Source organism: Gopherus evgoodei, chromosome 3 (assembly GCF_007399415.2).
Source record: "Gopherus evgoodei ecotype Sinaloan lineage chromosome 3, rGopEvg1_v1.p, whole genome shotgun sequence".
NCBI lineage: Eukaryota > Metazoa > Chordata > Testudines > Testudinidae > Gopherus > Gopherus evgoodei.
In genome coordinates this window covers 76,351,595-76,369,004 of record NC_044324.1, presented here as the reverse complement: position 1 = coordinate 76,369,004, position 17,410 = coordinate 76,351,595, and the positions used below count along the sequence as shown (strand labels likewise).

At 42.2% G+C, this 17,410-nt stretch overlaps 1 long non-coding RNA gene and 3 other non-coding genes across 4 annotated transcripts; all 4 read left to right on the top strand.

Moving 5' to 3' along the window:
* The first annotated feature begins 1,810 nt into the window (after positions 1 to 1,810).
* Positions 1,811 to 12,788, top strand: LOC115648368. The gene is made up of 7 exons (XR_003999532.1): positions 1,811 to 1,911; positions 4,733 to 4,788; positions 5,929 to 6,006; positions 6,704 to 6,808; positions 7,923 to 7,952; positions 8,927 to 8,970; positions 9,603 to 12,788. It is a non-coding gene; the product is annotated as an uncharacterized LOC115648368 (long non-coding RNA).
* Positions 7,374 to 7,443, top strand: LOC115649552. The gene has a single exon (XR_003999865.1). It is a non-coding gene; the product is annotated as a small nucleolar RNA SNORD50 (small nucleolar RNA).
* LOC115649553 lies at positions 8,005 to 8,073 on the top strand. The gene has a single exon (XR_003999866.1). It is a non-coding gene; the product is annotated as a small nucleolar RNA SNORD50 (small nucleolar RNA).
* LOC115649556 lies at positions 9,316 to 9,386 on the top strand. The gene has a single exon (XR_003999868.1). It is a non-coding gene; the product is annotated as a small nucleolar RNA SNORD50 (small nucleolar RNA).
* Positions 12,789 to 17,410: the final 4,622 nt, after the last annotated feature.

The window sequence follows — 17,410 nt, the reverse complement described above, 5'->3', positions numbered from 1 at the left end:
CTTCCTTCCCCTTCCCACAAGCCACAGCACCGAAATGGGACGAGGTGCTCTGTGGGATAGCTGCCCACAATGCACCACTCCCAACAGCGCTGCAAGTACTGTTAAATGTGGCCACACTGCAGTGCTGGTTGCTGTAAGTGTGGCCACTCTGCAGCGCTGGCCCTATACAGCTGTTCTAACACAGCTGTAACTACCAGCGCTGCAAAAGCGTAAGTGTAGACATACCCTTAGATGTTTTTGTGGATAAATAGTCATCCGTGTAAGGGTTGAATGATCTAGTCCTGAAATACTATAGTGACTGACAGTGCAACTTATTAGGCTGCTGAGTAGCCTCCCTTATGAATTAGTGGAAGACCCATCATGAGGGATATTTAAAACTAAATTAGAAAATGTACTGAAAATAAGAATACTAAATTTCATAATCCTGAAGTAATAAATTCCATTTAAGAAAAGTTAGATAACTAAATCCCTATTTCGGCACCTAAATAAGTAAGAGATCTGCAATTTCAAAACTACCACTGAAGACAATGGATTTTTATGTAAGTTTAGGAACACACGTTTTAAATTTTTGGCCTTAGTGCTGTTTATTTAGTGGGGTGGTCCTCCCTTTGGCCAACTGGCATTTATGTGCTTATTTTGGCTAGTATATAAAATATTAAAGAACGCAAGCATTATAATAAAGAGCTCGTGAAGCTAACCTTAAAATTGTAATGCCTCTATAACGTGAACAGAGACAGAGTACACAATTCATAGATATAGTTACTATTTGAAAGAAACCCAGCCACACACCTGTGTTTTCATACCTACTTTGAAAAATATACAAGAACCAGCAGGGAAATTACTGAAAATACATCTTAAGCCTATTTCCATTCACTTTGTGTCTTTTCATAGCACCCTCTTAACTATGCTACAAGAGGATGCACTGTTATCTCAAATTCAAACACAGCCCATGTTCACCTTCTCCATGTCTGTAAAAGAAAGACAAAGTTGATCAACAAGAAAATTTGTAAAAACAACAATGAGTCCTTGTGGCACCTTAGAGACTAATAAATTTATTTGGGCATAAGCTTTCCTGGGCTAGAACCCACTTCATCAGATGCATGGAGTGGAAAGTACAGGAGCAGGTATAAAAATACATGAAAGGATGGGAGTTGCCTTACCACATGTGAGACCAATCACAGGTAATATGATCACAGTTTCTTAATGCTGAAGCTATGTAAAAACACAAGTAGGGGCACTTATAGCAATTTAAGCAGCAACAGTGATTCTCACCTTCTGAGCACTTCAGGTCATGTACTATCCCTTTTTTCACATAAAAAAAAATCACAATAGTTTGACTATGCAGTTCTTGAGAAAAACTTTATCTTCTTTCCTCCCTTAGGCTGCTACAACTGTAAACACTTCCATACCCTAAGCAACACTATTCTGGCACTAATTAGACAATGCATAAATAGATGCTGTTTAATAAGAATTTTTTCTCATCCAAATTTTTCTCATGCACTCTGCCAGCCACAAGGCAGAGAGGACAAGTCATAATTTTTGGAGTATCACAACGCTCTTCTCTGGGGCTGTAGACTAAACCACAGTTTGTCAACGCTGTGGCAGTCCCCAAGCTCTGAGCGGAAATAACCACTGGAACCTCACCCTGCGCACGCCTGCTCTCCTGCTCTGCACCCTCGAGCCGGTAAGGCGCGCGCCCCAGGAACGAGGGGCGCGGCTTCAGCTGCACGATGAGGTAATCGAGACTCAAACCCTCCCACACAAAACTCCGCCCCCCGGGGCGCGACCCAATGGGCGGGTAGAGGAGGAGTCGGCCTCGCTCTGGTTCAGGCAGCTGCTATATAGTCGTCTGTAAGATACAGTCCGTCCTTTTTCCCTGCGGAGAATGGGAGGTGCTGGTTCAAGTGGCGGGTGAGTTTGCGGTGTTCTGCGCCCGGGGAGGGAAGAGGCTGGTCCGATCCGGTCCCAGTTCCCGGGAAACCGCGTTGTAGGTTTCTCCGGGAGCTCTTGCTGCATTTCCTCCGGGGCTGGCGAAGCGGCCAGCGCAGACCAGCCGCCGCCTGCCCCTGCCGAGGCCGGATTGTGTGACTCGCGGCGACGGCCGGATGAGGGCTGCGTGGACTACAAGTCCCAAAATGCACCGCTCCTCTGAGCAGCCTCTTGCAGGTGGCGCGGTGCATGCTGGGGTCGGTGGTCGGCTGAGCCGTGCAGGCCGGAATCAGTAGCCCCGAGAGAGGCTGCGTGACTGGCGCGGCGGGGCTGATCCGCGGGAAGTGCGGCTTGGCGGTGGGTCCGGGCCCTGTCTCGAGCCTGGTGGAGCGGGTGCGCGGCGCTGCGCTCCGCTTCTTGGCGCGGTCCAAACTCGGTGTCACGTGTCGTACCGCAAAGGGAGCGCGAAATAAACTAGGCTTGGGCAACAGTCTGCTCCCGGGCAGCACCAGGTAGTTCGTCCGTCCCCCTTCCTGATCAGGGCCTGAGCTGTTCGCCGCCGTATCCGGCAGTTCGTGTTCTAAACAAAACAGGGGGCCCGTTTTATGCTAATCTCTGGTCCTGTGAAACTGATCTGTTACTGCTCTGCTTTGATGTGTGGAGTTCACGCTTGCCCAGGCATCCATATCAATTCTGCCACTTTCCTGCAAGTGTAATATGGTACTAGTAGCTGTGTGTGTGCAATGAACTTGCTTTAATCATGTGAATGTGTTGCGGTACTCATATTAAGTTGAAAATATATTAAGGTAGAAATTTAAAAGCATCTCTGAATTAAACTGATCAAATCATTAAGGAAATTACAAAATACAGCAGAGACTAGTATTGAATATTGATGGTAACATAGCTGATTTGAATTAATCAGTTTAAATGGGCTATTGCATGGCTTCTCAGTGGCTATAAATGAATGCTATAAACTGATAACTTTAGTTCCTAATCCTTATGATGGTTGTGGTATTTCATGTTGAAATCCCCTTTTTTGTACAGTCATGACTCCCACCCAGTATAATTTAGTAGCTGATGCTTGAATTACTGTACCTAAGCCAGAGCAGTACACAAACAAGTCAGCTGGGAATCTTAGTTTTTGGAATATTACTAATTAATCTTTAGGGATTTAAAACTACAGTCAAGATGAATTACACATTGGAGTTTTTTTCCAACTCTTGATATCTTCTCACTCAGATTGGCCTAGTACCCTCAGGGCTTGTCTACATCAGAAAGTTGCAGCGCTGGTGAGGGAGTTACAGCGCTGCAACTTAGGAGGTGTACACATCTGCAGGGCATCACCAGCGCTGCAACTCCCTGTTTGCAGCGCTGGCCGTACTCCCGTTTTGTCTCGGGTGTAGAGGATCCAGCGCTGGTGATCCAGCGCTGGTAATCAAGTAGAGACACTTACCAGCGCTTTTCTTGACCTCTGTGGAATAAGCAGGTATCCCAGCATCACCGAGGAAGCCTCTGGTAATCAAGCTGGTCTCCTTCCCCAGCTTGCTCTCGCATTCCCCGAGCAAGCAGGTCTCCTTCCCTGCGGTTTGCTGGGTGGTTCCGGGAACGCAAGAGCAAACCGCGGCGAAGCTGGTCTCCTTTCCCGGTTTGCTCTCGCGTTCCCTGAACAAGCAGGTCTCCTTCCCTACGGTTTGCAGGGTGGTTCGGGGAACGCGAGAGCAAACCGCGGCGAAGCTGGTCTCCTTTCCCGGTTTGCTCTCGCGTTCCCGGAACCCCCAAGCAAGCAGGTCTCCTTCCCTGCGGTTTGCAGGGTGGTTCGGGGAACGCGAGAGCAAACCGCGGCGAAGCTGGTCTCCTTTCCCGGTTTGCTCTCGCGTTCCCGGAACCCCCAAGCAAGCAGGTCTCCTTCCCTGCGGTTTGCAGGGTGGTTCGGGGAACGTGAGAGCAAACCGCGGCGAAGCTGGTCTCCTTCCCCTGTTTGCTCTCGCGTTCCCCGAACCCCCCTTGAAGCCGCCCAACAGCGCTGCAGTGTGGCCACATCTAACACCACTTGCAGCGCTGGTTGCTGTAAGTGTGGCCACTGCAGCGCTGGCCCTATACAGCTGTACTAATACAGCTGTAACAACCAGCGCTGCAAAATTTTAGATGTAGACATGGCATCAGATGTGGAACTGGCTTGGAGGAGAAGGGTGGCAAAAGAACAGAAAGCCCAGAGCTTCAGCAGCTTAGCCTCTCTAGGCTCCTGAAGGACAATGAGGGGTGCTACAGCAGCAGCCTTGAGAGAGGAAGGGCTCTAACAAGCAATTGGGAGGTGGTTGTGATACTGCCCATGCTATGCCCCCAAATCAATACGTGTGTGGGGGGGGGGCTGTTTTGGTTGAATATTGAGGTAGCTGGGGTGTGAATACTAAAATGTAGAACCGCTAGTGTACAATAATTTAGTTTTAGCAGAACAGTCTCCAACAATTAATCTGAGATTGCTGGGTTTGAGCTATGTAGTTGAAACATAAGCCTTAATTAAGTAGATTGTGTACTTATTATTGTCAATTATGGTGTTGCACACAATACAGTATAGGTATTCCATGTTTTATCACACATTTTGACAATGTTTTTGTATAATTAGTTGCCATGTTTGTGCTGGTCTTTTACACAGCAACAGAACACTTTGTAAATATGCAAAAATTAGCATGGGGACTAAAGACTAGTTTTATTAGCTGAAATTACTTTTAATACTTTTTTAACTGTCTGCACTGCCTACTTGAAATACATATAACTAGTTCTGTCACAATTTTGTTTATTCTAGGAACTATGGAAATAAACTTCATGGTGATATCCTGGAAGTTGTGCAGAATAATTAAGGTATGGTTCTGAGAATATTTTGAATTTGGTTGGGCTGGAAAGGGCACTGTGCCTTTGGAGTGTTCAATCTTGACCAAACCCAAAGTGCTTCAGTTGCATAGAACGCTCTCCGCATCATCTGTTTGAAAGTATTTCCCTCTTGTGGTATGTGCCAGAGAGTCAATTGCTTTGTCACAGTATTACTGGGTAGAGCTGAATGAAAAGATAGCTACAGTAAATGTGGACTCAGTCCACATAATCTTCCATTTATCAGCTCTCTAGCATTTTATTACTACTTCTCAATAGATGAAAGCACTTTGGTGCTATCACCAACACTGTACCCTATATTCTGGACTCTGGAGCACCTGTTTATCCTGGCTCTGTGTTTGGTTTTAGGCATGTTATACGCCTAAAATTTAGGTCAACCTAGCTACATGGCTCAGGGCTGGGAAAAATTTCGCACCCTGTGCAATATAGTTAAGTTAACCTAACCTGCACTGTAGATGGGTTGACAGAGGAATTCTTGCGTTGATCTTGTTACTGCCTTTCGAGGGGATGGACTTATTACAGCAATGGGAAAAATTCCATTTGTCACTGTAGTAAATGTGTACACTACGGAGATATGGCTGCAGCTGTGCTGTGGTAGTGTTAGACATACCTTTAGGGTTAGTATGTGAATTGACCATATGGACTAAGCCAGGTAATTGACTATCATCTGCAGTAATTGGGCCTAGATCCTGCAAGTATCTGAGCATGAATAGCTTTATGTATTTGGCTAGTCCTATTGAGTTATTTTGTGCATAATTGTTTGCAGGATTAGAGCCTAAGTATATGTCTGATATGTTTTGGTTTTTCAGAAGTCCCCTGTCATCGCATAGGTAGACAATAATTTAGGTTAGTATAATACACCATGTTATTTTGAGTGTCTATTGATGTCAACTTTTTCTTCGACACAAGTTGAAGCTTTGTTTTGACTGACTTAGATTATAAATTCTTTGGGGCAGGAAACATCTTACTCTTAAACAGTTTTTATGATGCAATATGACTTAGTGTTGTATCACAACAAAGACAGCATAAGTATTCCCATATTATAAAACTTGAATTTGCTATTGATTTTTCTACATTGAAATCTGACCATCTCCTGTTTAATTTTAACTGCAGCCCTTCATGAGAACATCAACAGTTCTAGAAGACTATATGATGTACAATTGTGGATGTTCCTGAATATTTAAGACAGAAGTATGTTTGTGAATGGTCAAGTGGAAGAATAAATATTAAGATGGGGATAAATGGATTGGCATAAATCTAAACTTTAATGCATTGTTTTAATTTAATTAATCCATATTTAACTGAATAGTTGGGGTAAAATTATTGCTTGCAGTCCTGTGAGGTATCATATGGTCTATCCTGACATTGTGAACAGTTGGGAGATTCATGGGTAGATGTGTTGGTGTAGTTGATTTTGATTAAGACCAATACTATGGGAGATTGTAAACCATAACCATTTGTAGAGTTGCCCCACTAGGCTTTACAACCATGTTAATGCATTGTCAATTAACCTGAATTATCTAACTCAGGATAGAAGTTTAGTGTTCTCAGCTCTTAAGAAGGTGAGAACAAAACTGACGTACTCAAAGATTTTTGTTGGTGGTGAATTCAAATCTATTAGAGAAAATGAACATCTGTTGTGGTGTGTGGTTTTAATAAAAATATGCACACTACCTGTGGTTCTCAGGGTCTTGGCCAGTGACCCTGATTGGTGCAAAATTTGGGCCACTTTTTTTATAGCTTATGCTGGTTAAGAGTATCTAGTATTTCCCTTGCCTGAAAATGCTTGAGGGGAACATAACTTGTGGTGGTAGGTCACTTTCAAAATGCTGTATTATGTAATATTTATTAGTAACAATTTAAATGGTTACTTTATCCTTATTTCTAGTGTGACTTATTAGCAAGTATCCAGTGGATAATGAATCAGTGAATGACTAACTGACAGCGCAGTTGGGATATAAAACTACTTGTGACTCTAGTACTACTAAAACAGGTATTCTTAACTTAAAACAATTTGAAAATACACTTTTCTGACAATATTTTGACACAACACAATATCCTAATCTTAAAGCACAAATATTTTTCAAATACTGTAAAGTGTGGGACATAGCTAAGATATGGAGTAAGCTGGCTTTGTCAACTGAACCTTTGAGTAGTCTTTCTTATGAACTGCCTATACATTCCTGCCTTAGTCTATAAAAGTGACTGATATTTCTAGCTTATATAAGCAGTTTAAATTTTCTTTTTTTTTAAAAAAAAAAAAAGACTTAATAGGAACAGATCTGTTAAGTTCTTTCCTTTGTCAGGACAAAAATAGTTTACTGATATTTCTTGGAGGAAGAAAAATCACTTTTCTAAAATCAACAGACTCTATTGTATCTAAGTTGCAGTGCCTTGTATTGATAAAGGTATCTGGCCCAAATGGATAAAGGGCACTTCTCAACTTGTTGAGAAATAATTTCATTCTAGGATAGTATCTAAACTGAATTATAGTTCTCACAGGTTAATTTTGGCATAATGTTCAGTATACCAAAAAGTGTCTAATTTTTAAAGTGGTCTATCAGTGATGAACCTATCCCGAACCTGACTTGCTGATGAGAAATTTTATACGGATCTGGCTTCTGAGATAAGACCACCATCGTTCAGAAGAGTTAATCTGGTTACACCACTGTTCTGTGCACCTACTTTGACATGTTTACTGTTACCACTAGAAAAGTATCTAATGTCAATTGATGCAGTTACTCAAACTCATTTTTGTGCTGTACTAGCTGCACATGCAGTTATGTAGTGTTCATACTTGGGGCTGTGCTGCACTGATTTGTGGTACATTGCTGTCTGGACACCTAGCATTCATAAATAAAATGCCAGTATCGAATTTCTGACTTGGTGTAATCCATGCTACATCTAAAGTGTTTACATGTAAGTACTTACATAATCCTAACTTCTTGTGCAGTTAACTCCTGCGTCTGGATAGGTAGCAGACTAGTGGGAAAGTGTGACATCCTCATCACAGTTGCTCTAGGGAAATACTTTTTTAAAATAACGAACATACTAACCCTTGGAGTATTCAGTTTCACCAAACTACTGTGCAATTTGTCTTGTTGCAGAGATCGCTGAAGGCTGACTCAATATTAAAGGTATGTATTCTAATAAAGATTGATATTGATGAAGTATGAGTAATTCTGGTCTTATCAATGATGATACTATCCCGAACCTGATTTCTTGATGAAAAACTCATACGGAGCTGGCTTCTGAGATTAGACAACCATGATTCATGTTGCTTTTTCTAAACACTAAAGCTGTCTGAAAGTAGTATTTCAAACAAGTAGATTTTGTTTACTTGGTAGATTTCATGTATTGACTGAATTTGCCTACTTTATCTTCATTTACTGTTTTCCTCAAGGCATGGTTATTATCTTAGTTTTCTTTTAAAACTGCACTGTTCCTCACTTCAGTCTGATTTCTGAACTTGTGGTGTGCATGGGCTGTTGCATGATCAGTGGCTCATTTTATGTACTTAAATGATATTTGGTTTGTGCTTTCTTTTCTAATAGAATATAATGCATGATCATTCATGAAATATTTGATATTTCAATCTAGGATGAGGCCACTTCATTTTCCATTTCTGTTGCAGTAATAGATTAAAATGCATTGAATACCTGACAGTGCAATAAAAGTGGCCTGGATGTAGGCCTTTAATTTAGTAGTACCTGCTATTTTTAGGCCCATTTGGGACTTTTTATTGTTCATCATAGGCTGAGAACTAACTTTATCCTTTGGGAGTTCCCTTCAGTTCTAATCTGAATGATAGGAAAACAGGAATTTTAGAAGTCTCTGTCATGATCACGTTTGTTGTTTACCCAGCCTTACAAAGGTGCCAAATTTATGTGAGCAAGAAAAGCAGATATTTTAGGTTAAGAGAGGATGTGTAACCATGGTGTTACACATGCAACTCAACAGAATTTGCAGAATGTGTGTACGATATAAGTCATCTTATGAAAGATGAAGAGGTGTTAGACTTTCATATTGAATGACATTGGCACATGTCCTTGCATAATCTAAGAATTAAAAATGAATGTTTGATTTACTAATTGAATCTTTTTTTGAACAGTGAAATGGTGGAAAATTTAGGAGCAGATGCATTTAGTTATTCAGGTATGTACTTGAAGAAAATGCACCCTTTGTTGAAAAGTGCCTCGTATTTGTCATTTTGGGTTTTCCACTTCACAGATATCTATAGGCTTAACTTGGTCAGGAGCTGATTATTTGTCCTGACCTGAAAGGACATCCCTCCTCTTTCCAAGGCCCTTAATGTATCAGTAATCTTAATTAGCCTTGGAATTAATCAGCACTGCCCTCTTCTAATCTGTAGAGCTGTCTGTGAAATGTCAGTGTCTGTCTTCTGTGGGCTGAGCATATTACTTGCACTGTTTTCGTTTTTTAACTTGTACACTTAGTATTGTACTTTCAATGTGAAGTGAATTGAATTGTAATTTATTGGGTTTTTTATGATCCTATTCTGAACCTGATTTTTTTGCTGAAAAACTCAATATGAATCTAGCTTCTGAAATAAGATCTTAAGATATCCTAGAAATATACTAAATTTTAAATTTCTCTATTGAATAAATCTACCAACTATTTAACCATAAAGGCACACTTTCAGGTGGAATAGCTTCATTTGCTTAAGAAAAAAATGTAAAATGTCTTGTAACACTTCTCTTTTCTGTGTGGATTCAGTTTCTCATGTGAAATAAGCCATTTTATTTAGTTTGTTTTTCCCTTTTTAGTGATGAGGTGGAATTTTTTGTTTTCATCACCTGACAAGTGTGGGGAGTATCACTGGAAGAAGTCTGACACCTGAAGATACCAAGATTTTAACAACAAAAAATGTTATCAGGTTTATGCTTCTGAAATAGTTTGTGGAGTTTGGTAGTTAATATTTCTGAAACTTCACATGGTCCAGAATCAGTTGGTCTCTGCTTCCTTTAAAACAGTGAGCAATCATGTTCTGTAGAAATCTGAAGATCTTGCCAAAATTGAAGACCCAGCTCCCTCTAGTGAAACCAAAGCTGTCTTATAATAGGGAAACTGCATGTGGGATCAAAGAAGAGAGAATTCAGTTTTGCTAAAATCAGTCTGAAAACAGAAGATGTTAAATCTGACATGATTTCTCTCAGATTATGGTGGCTTAAGGGAAATAGAACATAAAATCTAGTTTTTCCCCACTGTTTATCAGGAGAGGCGCCTCTACTCAGTAAACAAAATATTACGGGCAACAAACAGTAAGCTTCAGGGGGAAAACTTAAAGTGGCTAGCCAGTTTCCTGTGAAGGAAATAAAAGCACAATAAAGAAATAAAGCACGCTTTGATACTACTGAGGAAAAAGGTATTCCCTGAACAGTAATAAAATGGGCAATGGAAAATCCAGGCACCTTCTGTGGAAAGATGGTGAGAGCACCAATTAATGTAGAAAATCATCATAATGAGGCTTCTCCCTCAGAGCAATTTCATTCAGGAAGTGAAAGAGGAAGATCAGGTGGTGGTATTAATCAGTGAAGCCACTGAGGAAGCAAAAATCAGATATTTGTAAGAAAGCAAAATTCAGCACTCATCGTAGGAGTTGTGGTCACAAGAGAACTAGGCTTAAACCACAGCCAGGGTTCTGTTTATGCTGGTGGGGAAAGAAGTAGGTTTTTATGCACTGCTGCCCAACTGCATGAAAAGACCAAAGCATTGGTGTGGAACTTTTTTCTGTTGAGCATAAAGATGCTAGCAATGCATGGTTTTTTTTGTGGAAGAGGACCACTCAGGAATTTCTATTTTAAGAAACGTCTTGAAAAATAACCATGCCATAATGTGGGAGAAACATCTCTGCATTCAGCAACTAAGCACTAACGCAGTAGGGAAAGAGGTAGAGGAGGCAGGTCATAACATCTGATAAATTGCAGTCCACAAATACGCCAATCAGTGGCATACTATCCAGTATGCTTTTTAGTGTTAGGAAGGGAAGCAGATACACAGGCAAACTACCCATTGACTGACATACTTTGATATGTCTTTCAGAGTAGGTTAAGAAAAATCATCCTGTAATCTCCATGCTTAATACAAAACTGGCAACAATGCTAGCAGTGGGTCTGCAGCCCTTTTATTGGGCAGGGCAGAGGGCTTTCAGGCACTAAGGGAATACCCCATTCCCAAGTGTCAAATACCTAGCCAAAAAGTAGGTTATGCTAAGACAATACCGTAGTTGAACAAATCTCCATGTTGCAGTGTCCAAGGCATTGAGGCTGTCAAAGGTGAGGAAGATCAATCAGCTCACTGAAATGTGGAGCAGTGGTTAGACCATGGACTGTGTGTATCAGCTCACTGGGTATCTCTTCCTCTAGTTACCTGTGGTAGCAGATAGCCAGATACTTTGCCACATCCTACAGCTCAACATTGGGTAACATGTAACACCGTGTTTGAAGTTTTGAAAAAAACCCTACAATTCATTGTGTATTGGAGAAACTGCAGAATGGCTTTCTCTTTGCTCACTTTTAGGAGCATTTATTACCAGTCTTGTCTTAGATTTATGTGCCATTAAGTAAGGGCGATACTTCAATCTGCCATGCTTTGTACACATTCTTGATGCAGTAGTTCATTCTTTTCTGAACAAAGATGAGGATGTGAAGTGCTTTCATGTGCATGTCAAGTCTGCAGTCATTCAGTTTTCAGCCATTCCTTTACAGCTGCTTATACTTTACAAGAACTGCAAAGGCAAAATAGCCTGCCACTGCACCAACTCAAACACTATGGCCCAGACAAATGGAGTTCCACTCTCTGTGCTTGAGCAATTACTGACTATGTAGTGCTTCAGAAGTGTGAAGGAAGCAATCTGTTTTTAACTCTTCCACAGTGGAGCTTTAAGAAAAGTCTATGTAGTATGTGGAAACCTTTTGATGAAGCTTTCAAAGGGCGAGCTAAAAAGATGCTAGTCTTACCCAAGTCATTCTGCTCATTTGCCTCCTGGAGGGAAAAAAATGTGCTGCCTGTGAGAAGTGGATGATATTACAGCAATCTGTTTGGTAAATAGTAGGTTAGCCATTCTGAAAAAAGACTTTATATAATTTATATTAGGATGTATGAGGAGTGCATTCTTGCCAGATGGGATTGCTAAATATTTTTGGGATCCCCTAGTACTTCCCATGTATCACATTCCAAAATGTTGCTCTGGGATTTGCTCCTTGATCTAGGTTTGATGAAAGTAACAGAAAGGGGTATTATGCCAGAAGATCCTGCTATCTCTGCTTATGGAATGGTGGAGGCCGATCTCCAGGAGGAATTAAATGTAAATCATGGCAAGTTTTTAATTCACAACAAGAAAATTCAGTCACATGATTTTGTAAAGTTACTGTTTAAAAAGTCATGCATCTTGTTAAAGTTCAGTTGCTTTATAAATGAAGCATTAAAACACTGCATGCATCAGGCAGAACTTTATGTTGACAGTCTGTACCAATATTCATTGGATCTGAATGTTGAGGTTGTTGCAAGCCAGTAACTGAAGTTAAAGCTAGATTAGTTAGTTTTATTGTACCTTGGCCTTTAATACATGTGAGAATAAACCATGTGCCTTTAGCGCTGTTTTTCTTACATTGCCTGAGAACCAAGTTTGATTTAAGGATATTAAATTTCTGATTTCTTAACGTGATAATGGGATAACTTTTTCTGTCTTGGTAGCTGCTGTCATTAAAAATAGTTAGACCCTGTGTGCAATCCTTTGTGCAACTGAACTTAAACTGGTAAAAATGAGAATGGGAGCTATCAAATACTGTATGCTAATCAGCTCCTTCCCTAAGCTAGGCCATGGAAGATGCTGATTAAGGATTGTGCTCTATGGACAAAAATGCCTCTCCTGGTGTCAAAACATGTGCATGTGTGAATACAGAGAGCAACAAAATAACACCACAAATAAAGAACAACTGATATTTCTTCAAGTGGCTCTGCATATTTCCATGTCTGTTGAGAAAGTGGATAAGGAAAAGTTATTTACTTATTCCCATAATACAAGAACAACGGGTCACCAAATGAAATTAATAGGCAGCAGGTTTAAAACAAAAGGAAATTCTTCATCCACCGCACAGTCAACTTGTGGAACTCCTTCACTGAGGAGATTGGGAAGGCTAGGACTATAACAGTGTTTAAAAGAGAACTGCATAAATTCATGGTGGTGAAGTCCATAAATGGCTATTAGTCAGGCTGGGTAAAGAATGGTGTCCCTAGCTTCTGTTTGTCAGAGGATGGAGATGGATGGCAGGAGAGAGATCACTTGATCATTGCCTGTTAGCTTCACTCCCTCTGGGGCACCTGGCGTTGGCCATTGTTGGTAGACAAATACTGGGCTAGATGGACCTTTGGTCTGACACAGTATGGCTGTTCTTATATTAGGATCACTTGCCTTGGTAGCAAATGAAGCTAAAATTATTAATGTACAGTGAATATCAGACCTATAGAATTGTCACATGATTTCCATCAGAAACACAGATACCATATGAAACATAAAATTATATAGAAAATATTAAAGATAGCATCAACATTACGGGAAAAAAACCCTGAAAGGTAGATCTTTCACATTTGACAGAGGTGGACATTCCTGTCCACCTGTTACCACAACCAGCCCTCCATATCCTACAATATCAGTTTCTTGAAGTGATTGTATGTGTGCATTCCACTCAGTGTCTGTGTGCCCAGTGGTACTCATTGGGCAGCTCAAGCTTCCCTGCTGCCATGTGCCACTGCATGCAGGCGCAAAAGGAGTACCTGTCTTTAGCCCTTCTCAGTTCCTTCTTGCCCTAACTGATGAAGAGGGGTAGAAGGGTAGCTCATGGAATGGACATGTACAACACATTTTGAAGAACAGATACAGAGCAGGTTAGTAACCGGTTTTTCTTTGAGTGATTGCACCTGTGCATTCCACTCTTGGTGACTTCCAAGTTTCAGCTGTGTTTTATATATATAAAAGTTTTTTGGACTTTTTTCCCCCTGTTTTGGGTTTTTTCTATTCACGGTACAGAGGTATGCCCCACTCACTGGGTTTCAAGCCATGTGCTGCTTGTTCCAGCCCTGTGCCAGTGAATGACCCGCACAATAGCTGCCTAAAGTGCTTGGAGGAAGCATTGGGAAGGACGAATGCCTTTGCAGGTATAGGGAGGCTAGGCTGAAGTTCCTGCTGATAGAGGTGACATTTAGGCCACCATTGGAGCCATCCCGCTCTGACTTGGGGTGCCAAGTGCTACAATTTCAGTGAGAAGTGCACCTACAGCTTTAGCAGAATCCTGGCACCTTTCTTCCTTGCCCATACCAAGAAAAAAACAAAGCTTCCAAGGAGGCACTAGCCAGGATTGTCTCCCCCCTCTAAATCAGATAAGAGGATTGAGGAGTCAAGTAGAGTGCACCTGAAACCACTCCACCACCAAATTAGTGCCTAAGTCAGCATCGTTGGTTCCAGCTTTTAAAGGAGCACTGTTGAGCCTGGTGCCAGAAGTGGAACCATCAACTTCTTTGGCACTGCAAAGAGACCATCTCGGTGCCAACTATCCCAGAGGTGTTTGCAATGGCAAGAAGTCTCTGCTTCCTACCCCACCCACCAGCAATTTAACTGCAGTTGCCTGCTTCTTGGACAGGAAGGCCTTTGGTACCATCCAGGAGAAGCCTGCAATGATGGTATCACTCCACCCATCATCAGGCTCTTGGCACCAGTTCCTGGTACCAAGTGGATCATCCCCACCATGGTCAGAGGTAGGGGACTCTTTGTCGTTGGACTTGGAGGTGGGTTTTTACATCTCACAATCCTGAAGCAGGATCCGCCAGTCTCAAAGATCCTCTCGTCTGACCTACTAGCATGTCCCTTCAATGGGACCTGCCATGGGAATGTGGCCAGGGCAGTAGGGCCATGCCCCATACCAGTGGCTGTTTTGGAACCCTTAGGGTTTTCCCACCGCTTCCAGATCTTCCCCACACTGCATACTCAGTGCCTTCATCTAGAAGGGCAGAATCTATGCACTGAGTGGCTCCTTCTCCAGAGTCTGATACCTTGCCTAGTAATAAGCATGAAAAAGAGGGTCCAGAGCAACTGCTGATAGAAGAGATTTTGCCTCCTCCAGTCTTGGTTTTCTCTTTGTCCTTTCCAGATGAAGCCATTTTATCTAGGACAACTTCACCCCTACTGATGATTTTAAAGTTTATCAGACATAGTTAATGAGAACGGCTGCAGACTTAGGTGCACAGGTTAAGGTGGTTAGGGAGTCCTTACATGGCTGTTAGACATTTTGTCATTTGTGGGTTCCACTAGGGTACCTCTGCCCATTAACAAGGCAATACTAGAACTTATAGAGATTTTATGTCAGACTCCACTCTCTTTGTCTCCCACCTCTAGAAAGATAGAAGGTATTGTGTCCCCTACCAAGATTTTGACTACCTTTATACTCACCCACATCCAGGCTTATTAGTTGTTATGGCAGCTAATGAGAGAGCGCAACAGGGACATGAGGCTGCCACCCTCCAAACCAAAAGATGGTGAGAGGCTAGACTTATTCAGCAGAAAGATGTAATCAATGAGGGTTTGCAACCATGGCTTCCACAGTCTCCATGCATAGATCACCCTGGTTGCAGTCTACTCGTCTTCCGTATGAAGTCTGAAATACCATACAGGACTTCCTATTTGAAGGTTATTCTCTAATCTCGGACCAGAGGGACTGTAATCTCCGTGGATTTAAGGAGAGCCATCTTAAAGTCCTTAGGTCTATACACACCTGCCCTAGTTAGGAAGCACTATTGGCCACAGCAGATGCACCAATATTGCATATCTTTTCCTCCACAGGACTTATCAAAAAAGAGGTCCAGGGGTTACAGGCATAGACCTCTCCCTCCTGCTGGTTTCTCTCCAGCTCCACTCCAGGCCCTTCAAAACACCTGGGAAGTGCAAAGCAGTTATTTTGATGGGCCAGTCAAGATTGACATACCAGTCTCCATCTCTCCAGTCCCAAAGTCCCTAACTATCTTGTCCTGTTTCTACAGTGCTCCATCCCAAATTACTTCAGACCAGTAGGTCTTGAGCACTGTAGAAGTGGGATGTACTCTCCAGTTTGCTTCTACCCTTCCCTCCCTGTGTCTCTTCAGGGGCCACTCTCCTTAGAAACTCCTCATCCAGGAAGTACAATCTCTCCTTCACTTGGGAACCAGAGATGAGCTTCCATATGGTCTCAGAGGGAAGGGGTTTTATTCCCAGTATTTCCTAATCCCAAAAGTGAAGGGGAGAGTGGCGTCTTAGACCAATTTTAGACCTGCATCAACTCAACAAATTCTTAGACAAAGTTTCTCATCGTCACCTTAGCTTCTGTTATCCCTTCCCTGGATCCTGGGGATTGGCATGCCACCCTTGACATAAAATATGCTTACTTCCGTGTGGCAATCAATCAAACTCCAATTTCTAATAAAATCATTACTGGTTCACTGTATTGCCTTTTGGCCTGTCAGCAGCTCCTAGAGTCTTTACAAAGGTCATGGCCATAGTAGCTGCATTCCTCCATAAATCAAGAGTTCAAGTTTTTTCCCCTGCTTGTACAACAGGCTGATCAGGGGGCAGTCCAAACTGCAAATACAGAACAGTGTTGCCTTAATCCAGTCAATGTTCAATGCTCTTGGACTGTTAATCAACACAAAAAAATCTCTCCTCACCTTGGTAGAGAGGATAGACTTTATAGGGGCTATAATAGGCCCTGGCTTGTGATGAGTCTTTCTTCCAGACTTCAGGTTCCAGGCAATCCAATCAATTGTTGTAGGTTTGAAAGCTCATCCGGTCACAACAGCATGAAACTGAGGCTTCTAAATCACATGGCCTCTTGCCACCTATGTTCAGTGTGCAAGACTGCACCTCAGAACTCTGCAAAGCTGGCTGGTATTAGTTAGTCTCAGTGGTAAGAGTGCCCTCCTATGTCCTCACATCCCTAGAGTGGTGGACAAATCCAGCCAAAGTACGTGTTTACCCACCCACAAATGACTCTTACGCTGATGACAGATGCTTCTGCTCTCGATGGAGAGCCTATCTAGGTTCTCTACAGACACAGAGTCTGTGGTCCTCAAAGGACTTAGCTTTACACATCAGTGTCAGAGAACTGAAAACTGTCAGAATGGTGTGCCAAGTATTTCTGTCACAGATCAGAGGAAGCCGCCTATTAGTCCTCACACAACAGGGTGGCAATGTTTTACCTCTACAAGGAGCAGGGAGCCCACTTTAAGTTACTTTATTCTGGGAGCTTTGTATTGCCAACTCAATAGATCTAGAAGCATCTTACCTGCCAAGGGTACAAAATGACCTGGCAGACCACCTGAGCAGATCATTACAAGTCACCATGAGGGGTCTCTTCGCCCAGATGTGGCCATATACATCTTCCAGCAGTGGGGGTTTCCCCAAATGGATGTGTTTGTTACAAAGTCCAACAGAAAGTGTCAGCAGTTCTGCTCTCGGTGGGGTCACTGCCCAGGTTCTATAACGATGGCTTTTTACTGACATCATCAGGCAGACTTCTTTCCACTTTCCCACCAATCCCACTCATTCACA